This window comes from Equus asinus, chromosome 8, assembly GCF_041296235.1.
Source record: "Equus asinus isolate D_3611 breed Donkey chromosome 8, EquAss-T2T_v2, whole genome shotgun sequence".
Classification (NCBI taxonomy): Eukaryota; Metazoa; Chordata; class Mammalia; order Perissodactyla; family Equidae; genus Equus; species Equus asinus.
This window is the reverse complement of record NC_091797.1, coordinates 38,219,683-38,228,240: the sequence shown is the minus strand read 5'-3', so window position 1 is coordinate 38,228,240 and position 8,558 is coordinate 38,219,683. Positions and strand designations below refer to the sequence as shown.

The 8,558-nt window shown below is 33.0% G+C and overlaps 1 pseudogene; it reads left to right on the top strand.

The window, feature by feature from the left end:
- Positions 1 to 314: 314 nt before the first annotated feature.
- LOC106823157 (UPF0729 protein C18orf32 homolog pseudogene) lies at positions 315 to 1,994 on the top strand (annotated as a pseudogene).
- The last annotated feature ends 6,564 nt before the right edge of the window (positions 1,995 to 8,558 follow it).

The window sequence follows — 8,558 nt, the reverse complement described above, 5'->3', positions numbered from 1 at the left end:
TAAAATCTGAATAGACTGATTTCCATAATAAAATTTTCAAAGAACTATCACCCCAAAAGAACCAAACCTGAAGTTTTCATAGGAGACTTCTACTAAAATTTAAATAATTTTCAGAGCCTAGAAAAACTTCCAAAATCTATTCAAAATGAGCATAATATTGATATCAAAATGTCGCAGAGATTAAACAAAATTGAACTAGACAATGTGACTCATGTACACTGATCCAAAAAAAATAAGTAAAATATCAGCAAGAGGAATCTAGCCGCATTTCAAAAGAATAATACATTATGAACAAACAAGCTTTAGTCCAAAAATGGTTTAATATTAAGATCTGTCAATATAACTTATCATAATACCAAAAAGATGAAATAAACAGAAATAATCTTAAGAATTGTGCAAGGTAAATATGAAGAAAATTTTAAACCACTACTGAAGGAAACAAATGAAGAACTGGATAAAAGATAGAACTCCACAAAGATGGTCAATTCTCCCTAAATTAATTTATATATTCAATGTGGTACCAAAATTTATCAACAGTTTTTTAATCTAGAAGCGGGTACTAAAGTTAACAAGGAGAAAATAGATTGATAAAGGGCAACTAGATCTATCATGTTTAAACATCACACAGCCTCAATAATTGTATAGCACTGGCATTTGGCAAAACAACCAAAACCAATAGAACAGAATAGAAACACATGCAATTGTAGATAAGAGTTGAGAATAAAAAAAAGTGGCAAATGATAAAAAGACTAATGTACTATTTAATAAATGGTGTAGGGATCTCTTTGAAAACCAAATTGGATCCATTACTCATACCTTTCACCATAACAAATAATAAATGAATCAAAGACTTCGATGTAAAAGATGAAACAAATATACAATGATAAAACATAGAATTCCTTTATATTCAAAATTCAGAAATCATAAAAGGAAAAAATTATATATTCAACTACATAAGTTTTAAAAAACAAAAATTAAAAAAACTTTTACATGGTAAAGACATCAAAAGGAATATCAAAAGAAAAATGCAAAATATTTGCAAGGCGTATGAAAGACAAAGAGCTAAAGCGAGGAACCCCTAGAAATAGATAAGAAAAAGACTAACACTTGGAAAAATGGCAAAAATATTAGTAGATAATTTAAGAAAAAATGCAAATGACTCCTAAACACATGACTAAATACTCAATAACGCTTATAAAGAGGAAAACAAATTTAGGGCCAACCCAGTGTCATAGTGGTTTGGTTCACACTTTTCACGGGTTCGGATCCTAAGCACTGACCTACACCCGCTAGTCAAGCCATGCTGTGGCTGCGTCCCAAAAGCTTGCAGATCAGTAGGTAACTTACATAGGTTATCCAATCATTGCTATTGGGACAATCCACATGTAAAAATATATAAAATTGTTTCTGTATTCCTTACCACACACACGCAAAAAAAATCTGTCCAGATAGATTCAGGACCTAAATGCGAAAATCAAAACTTAAAATTTTCTGGGCTACTTGTGTTTATTGGTCGCGGGTAATTGGAGCCGTATGCGCGGGCTCGAGGCCCGGGGTTTGGGGCGGGGATGGGCTGGGACCTCGGCGCTCCGCACGGCGCCTTCGAGCAGCTGCACAGGCTCCATCCCGGCCTCGCTAACCAAGCCCAGGCAGTTTCGCGGTCCTCCTCCTGTTCTCAGCGCCTAGCGGCCCGCCTGCGCCTTTTCGCAATTGAAGATATGAAGCTTGAGATAGTGGCGGCCATTCCTCATATCGTCGTTCCAGTTCCGCTCTGGAGCTACAAAAAAATTCCTGGAGTTATACATATACCCTCGGATTTCCCCCTTTGTTAGTCGTATATGGCCTAGAAAAGCTATACAACAATCCACTGAAAATAACAAAGGCAAAGTACACTAAAAAGGGCAGGCATAAATGGATTACCAACAAAAGGACCAACGGAAATCTCCCACAAAAAGAGAAACCGAAGGGATTTTTTTCAAAGGATCTCGTTTTAAAAACGAACCTGACCATGTGAAGCACTTTCTGTGTAACTGTCTCTGATCTTTTTCTCTGAGACCAGAATTTAGTAGATAGTTTAGATATTTGCCTTATACTAACCGGAAATACATAGTATTTATATTTAAAATGTATTTGGTTATGTTTAAGGACCTCATTCCTGAGTTTCTCTTTCATTAAAGTCGCTTTCATTCCTATTACTACAGTTTTAATAATATAAATAAATAGAAAGTTTGCACCAGTAGACACTCTGTTACTAAATCTGTACTGAAAATCCCCGGGCCTCTAGCATTCATTTACATGAATTTGACTGCTCTTTGCTCTAATTTCTTTGGACTCTTCTAATTTGAGTGGAATATAATTTTACTGTGAAACAGTGTAGTGAGACTGCACAGTGAAATGAAAGATAATTTTTGAATATGATAACTTGAACCATCAAGATATAATTACTGTCAAACACAGTGGAGCAGTTTATCTAGTAGAGTAATAATCTCTATTTACTACTCCCAAGAAGACAGAAAAGGCACGGAAATAGGAGAAACTTCTTTGAAAAATGGAACATCTTTTACATAAATGGCTAATGAATATTATAAAATTCTAATCTGTCCCCTTCCTTCTATTCTTTCAAATGTTCTAAACATTCAGTTTAAAAAAAACTTTTTGGGGAAAAAATAGAGAATAATATCTTTGTAAAAGCAGTCTACAGAAAGATTTATTAGACAATTACCATTTTATCCCCATTAGATGGTGGAAATTACAACCAAAAATACTAAGTGTTGCTTGAAATATGGAGCAATTGTAACTCTTACATGCTACTAATGGGAGTATACACTGGTACAACAACCTTTGGCAACAATTTGGCTATATTACTGATGTTGAATGTATTAATACTCTAAAACCCAAAATTTAATTCCTAGGTATGTATTCTAGAGCAATTCTCATACATAAACACAAGAAAACATATCCAAGAAAGTTTGCCCCAGATTGTTTGTGTGGTCCAGATATCAGAAACAGTTTAATGTCCATTATCAGTAAAATAGACAAATAAATTCTGATATATAAGCATATAGTGAAAATGAATGATAAATATGAGAAGAATAATTTTGACCCACGAGTTTTTCCTCTATGTATGTTCTCTTCTATATATGTTCTATATATATTCTCTTCTACGTATATGCTCTAGAAAAAAAAGAGAGAGAAGTTAAATGTACATAATCAAGAAAATGGATGAACTGAGTGGCTACATTTCAGTATATTTATATAGTGAAATATTCTACTGTATTTAAAATGAACTACATATATATAGGAAAGTTTAAACATCTCAAAAATATAATGTTGAATGAAAAATCAAATGTGAAAAAAGAAAGTTGCAGTACAATTTCATTTATATAAATATTAAAAACCCATAAAACACTACTATCTACAGCAAAATAAATATATACCGAAAATAGAATTCTAAATATTGAATATATGCTAGGGAGAGTGTTAAGGGGATGGAATGCAGAAACACAGAGGAGCCCTCATCTGCATCTGTTATGTGTAATTCTTTAAAAAAAGTCTGAAGCAAATTGAGTATAATGTTAAAAATTGATGAATCTAGGAGGTGTGGCCAAGGAATTTTACATTATTTTTTATTCTTGTCAATAAGCTCAAATCCATTCACAGCTTTTAGAAAACTGGAGAAAAGAAAAGAATAAAGAAAATGAAAAGTAGTGTTCATGTGAGAAATATGTGGGGAAAATTTCCAGATCTGAGTTCATGAATTACTAGACTGAAAGGTCCTACTAACTTGCCATGATTGTGAATGAAAAAAGACTCTCACCAGGACATATTGTTGTGAAATTTAAGAACACTAGAAATAAAGATCATAAGAGCTTCCAAAAATGAAACATTACATCACATGCAAAGGATCAAGAATCAGATCTTACAGTCAAGTCTTTAATCCATTTTGAGTTAATTTTTGTGTATGGTGTAAGATAATGGTCTACTTTCATTCTTTGGCATGTGGCTGTCCAGTCTTCCCAACATAATTATTAAAAAGACTTTCCTTTCTCCATTGTATGTTCTTGGCTCACTTGTGGAAAATTAGCTGTCCATAGATGTGCAGGTTTATTTCTGGGCTCTCCATTCTGTTCCATGGATCTGTGCATCTGTTTTTGTGCCAATACCCTGTTGTTTTGATTACTACAACTTTGTAGTACATTTTGAAATCAGAGAGTGTGATAATTCCATATTTGTTCTTTTTTCTCAGGATTCCTTTGGCTATTTGGGGTCTTTCATTGTTCCATATAAATTTTAGGATTCTTTTTAGTATTTCCATGAAAAATGCCGTTGGGACTTTGATAAGGATTGCACTGAATCTGTAGATTGCTTTAGCAAGTATGGGCATTTTAACTTTGTTAATTCTTCTGATCCAAGAGCACTGCTATCTTTCTATTTCTTTGTGTCTTTGATTTCTTCCAATAATGTTTCATAGTTTTCAGTGTACAGATCTTTCACTTCTTTGGTTAAATTTATTCCTAGATATTTTGTTCTTTTTGTTACAATTGTAAATGGGATTGTATTCTTAATTTTTCTTTCTGCTATTTTGTTGTTAGGCTATAATTAATAAGACAAGAAGCAACAAGTGTTGGAGAGGATGTAGAGAAAATGGAACTCTCATACACTGCTGGCAGGAATGTGAACTGGTGCAGCCACTATAGGAAACAGTATGGAGATTCCTCAAAAAATCAAGAATAGAACTACCATACAATCCAGCTATTCCCCTTCTGGGTATTTATCCAAAGAACATGAGAACACGAGTGAGAAAAGAGATTTGCATCCCTATGTTCATTGCAGCATTATTCACAACAGCCAAGACTTGGAAACAACCTAAGTGCCCATCAATAGCTGAATGGATAAAGATGTGGTATATATACACAATGCAATACTACTTAGCCATAAAAAAAAAAGGTGAAATCTTGCCATTCGCGACAACATGGATGGACCTAGAGGGTATTATGCTAAGCGAAATGAATCAGATGGAAAAAGTCAAATACCATATGATTTCACTCATAAGTAGAAGATAAAAACAACAACAACGAACACATAGATATAGAGATTAGATTGGTGGTTACCAGAAGGGAAGGGGGGAGGGAGGAAGATGAAAAGGGCAAAGGGCACATGTGTACAGTGACAGATGGTAATTAGTCTTTGGTTGGCGAACATGATGTACTGTATACAGAAATCAAAATATAATGATGTACACTTGAAATATATATAATGTTTTAAACCAATGTTACCTCAATAAAAAAATTTTAACAGTATAAGAATGGTGTTAGGCTTGCCAACACAAGCATTAGAAATTAGAACATAATGGAGAAGTACTTTAAAAATACTGAAGTAAATCATTTCAAATCTGGTATTCTCTATCTCAGTAAATAACAGTTGAGTGTGAGAACATAAAAAGGACAATTTTAGACTTGCAAGATCTCAAAAAATTTCCTTTCATGCATTCTTTGTTGAGAAACCTCTGGAGAATGTTCTCTAACAAAACCAGGTAATAAACTAAGAAGATGTGCAATCCAAAAAACAGGGGACTCCAAACAGGAGTGGGTGCCAATAGATTTTGGACTATCAGCTCCAAGCCCACTGAGGAAAAGTAAACAACAAAGAAGCCCATACACAAGGGTCATCTTTAATTCATTTATAATGTACCATCCTTTTGTTTTCAACCCTGTTGTGGCAATTTGTTTTAATTGTCTCACTCTTAACAAACAGCGTGTTACGGGGTGTTCTTTTTTTTAACTCTTTTCTGAAAATCTCTCTTTTAAAAGAATTTAATTCATGAATATTTATTAAAATTATTATATTACTGCGATAATAATTTGTTTTCTGTTTGCTGTGCTTTCTAGTTTTGTTTCTTCTTCTATCTTGTTACACAGCTATACCATATATACTGAAATATAATAAAACATATCACTGATTCAAATATACGATATCAGAATGTCTGATATCTTCAGATATCATTGAAAGACTTCTTTTGTATTATTTTAAAATTAATATTTTAATATATGCAAATGAGTACTTGTGATTGGATAAAACTTCCAGGATGCCATAACTGGATTCAAACTCTCAAACATCTTAGACAGAAATAAAGATGATGTGCTCTGAAAATTTACATAAGAAGACTCTAAAACTAGCTTTGGAACACAAAACACTATCAAGGATGTAGATAAAAAACCGTAATATATTTATTTCACAAAGTGTGAATGAAAAGTCACATTTCTAAGTTTATTTTTATAATATATGGTTTTTATATTTAATAAATTCTAATTTATTAATTTTTTTCATGGATCATGCTTTTGGCTATTGTGTCTAAAATATAACCATCAAACTCATGGTCATGTAGGTTTTCTCCATTTTTCTTCTAGAGGTTTTATAATTTTGTATTTAACATTTATGTCTATGATCTATTTTGACTTAATTTTGTGAAAGCTCTTCTTTGATTTATTTCATCAGTATTTTGTAATTTTCCACATACAGATCCTGTACCTATTTTGTTAAATTTATACCTAAGCATTTCATTTTCTTGGTGCTATTGTAAAAGGTAATTTCTTTTCATTTCAAATTCTAATTGTTCATTGCTGGTATGCAGGAAAGCAATTGACTTTTGTATATTAACATTGCATCCTGCAACCTTGCTATAATTGTTTATTAGCTTCAGGAGCTTTTTTGTTTGTTTTGTTGTTTTGTTTTATAGAGTCTTTTGGATTTTCTACATAGAAGAGCGTATTATCTGTGAATAAAAACTGTTTTGTTTCTTCCGTCCCAGTCTGTATATCTTTTATTTATTATTTATTTTGTCTTATTGCACTAGCTAGGACTTCCAGTATGATGTGGAATAGGAGCAGTGAGAGAAGACACTCTTGTTTTATTTCCAGTCTTAAGAGGAAAATAACTAGCTTCTCATTCTTAAGTATGGAGTTAGCTCTGGTTTCTTGGGGGTTTTTATTTTCATTTTCTGTAAGTGTTCTTTATTGAGTAGAGAAAGTGTCCCTCTGTTCCTAGTTTGTTGAGAGTTTTATCGCAATGGGTGTTGGATTTTGTCAGTTGCTTTCTCTGAATCAAATGATCATATGACTTTGCTTCTTTAGCCGGTTAATTATATTGATTACATTGGTGTATTATATTGACTGATTTTCAAATGTTGAACCAGTCTTGCATATCTGGAATAAATCCCACTTGGTTTTTACTTACTATTAGATTTGATTTGCTAATATTTTGTGAAGATTTTTGCATCTATGTTCATGAGAGCTCTTAGTCTGTGGTGTTCCTTTCTTGTAATGTCTTTATCTGATTTTGGTATTAGAGTATTAGGTGTCATAGAAAGTTATAGGAAGTGTTCCCTCTTTTTCTATTTTCAATAGGATATTATGAAGAATTGGTATTATTTCTTCTTCAAAGGCTTGATAGAATTCACCAATTAAACTATGTAGTGGGCCTGATGCTTTCTTTTTCAGAAAGTTATTAATTAGTGGTTCAATTTCTTTAATAGATATAAGATTATTCGGGTTATTTGTCTTTTGTGAGTTTTAGCAGTTTGTATTTTTCAAGGAAATTGTCCATCCATTTAAGTAACCAAATTTGTGGGCGTAGATTTGTTCATAGCATTCTTTTATTATCCTGTTAATGTCAATGGGATCAGAAGTGATGACCTCTTTTTATTTCTGATGTTGGTACTTTGTGGAGTTTTTGTTTGTTTGCTTGCTTTTTAGTTAGCCTGGGTAGAGGTTTAACAATTTTATTCATCTTTTTAAAGAACTATATTTTGGTTTTGTTGACTTTCTTTATTGCTTTCCTATTGTTAACTGCAGTGATTTATCTTCTAATTTTTATTATTTCTTTTCTTCTGTTTGTTTCAGGCTCAAATTGTTCTTCTTTCTCTAGATTAGATACATTACTTTTATTACCTATTACCTGGGGGGGGGGGGGGAGGTATTTGTTTTTTCATGCATTCTTTTAAATAGCCTCTCAAGCTGAGACAGAAGTCAGAGATAAAAAGAGAGGTGAGAATATGGACAAGAATCTAACTTGAGGTTGTGGACATGAGCAGTAACCAGAAAATTAATGCAGTGTGTGGGAAGAAAACTGGGATCTGGTGTAGATGAAATTTTAAAGAAATTCAGGAAGAATGATCAGGAGAAATCCTAAGAGAAATAGTTGAGCAAGAAAAGACTAAGGATGAGATAGATTAGAATCACTCACCATTGGAGTTGGAGGCAGAAAAGAAGGAAAACTAGAATTTGGCCAGATCAGGCTCAGAGAATTAACTCTGCTGCAGGTCAAAGCTAAAAATAGAAGAACAGGGTATGTTGTCATGAATAAAACTGACTTAAAGATACCAACTTGAATTGACAGAAATTCCCTCCAGGCCTACATATCACAACAGATCGTTCCAAGACCCCTTAACTTCCAAAATCCCCAAACTGGTGTGCAAAAGGGGGACTCTGTCAGTGGTTGTCATGATGACAACAGAGCACAAAGATTCTTGGTCATTTCCTTAGGATTGGTTTGATTCTGTA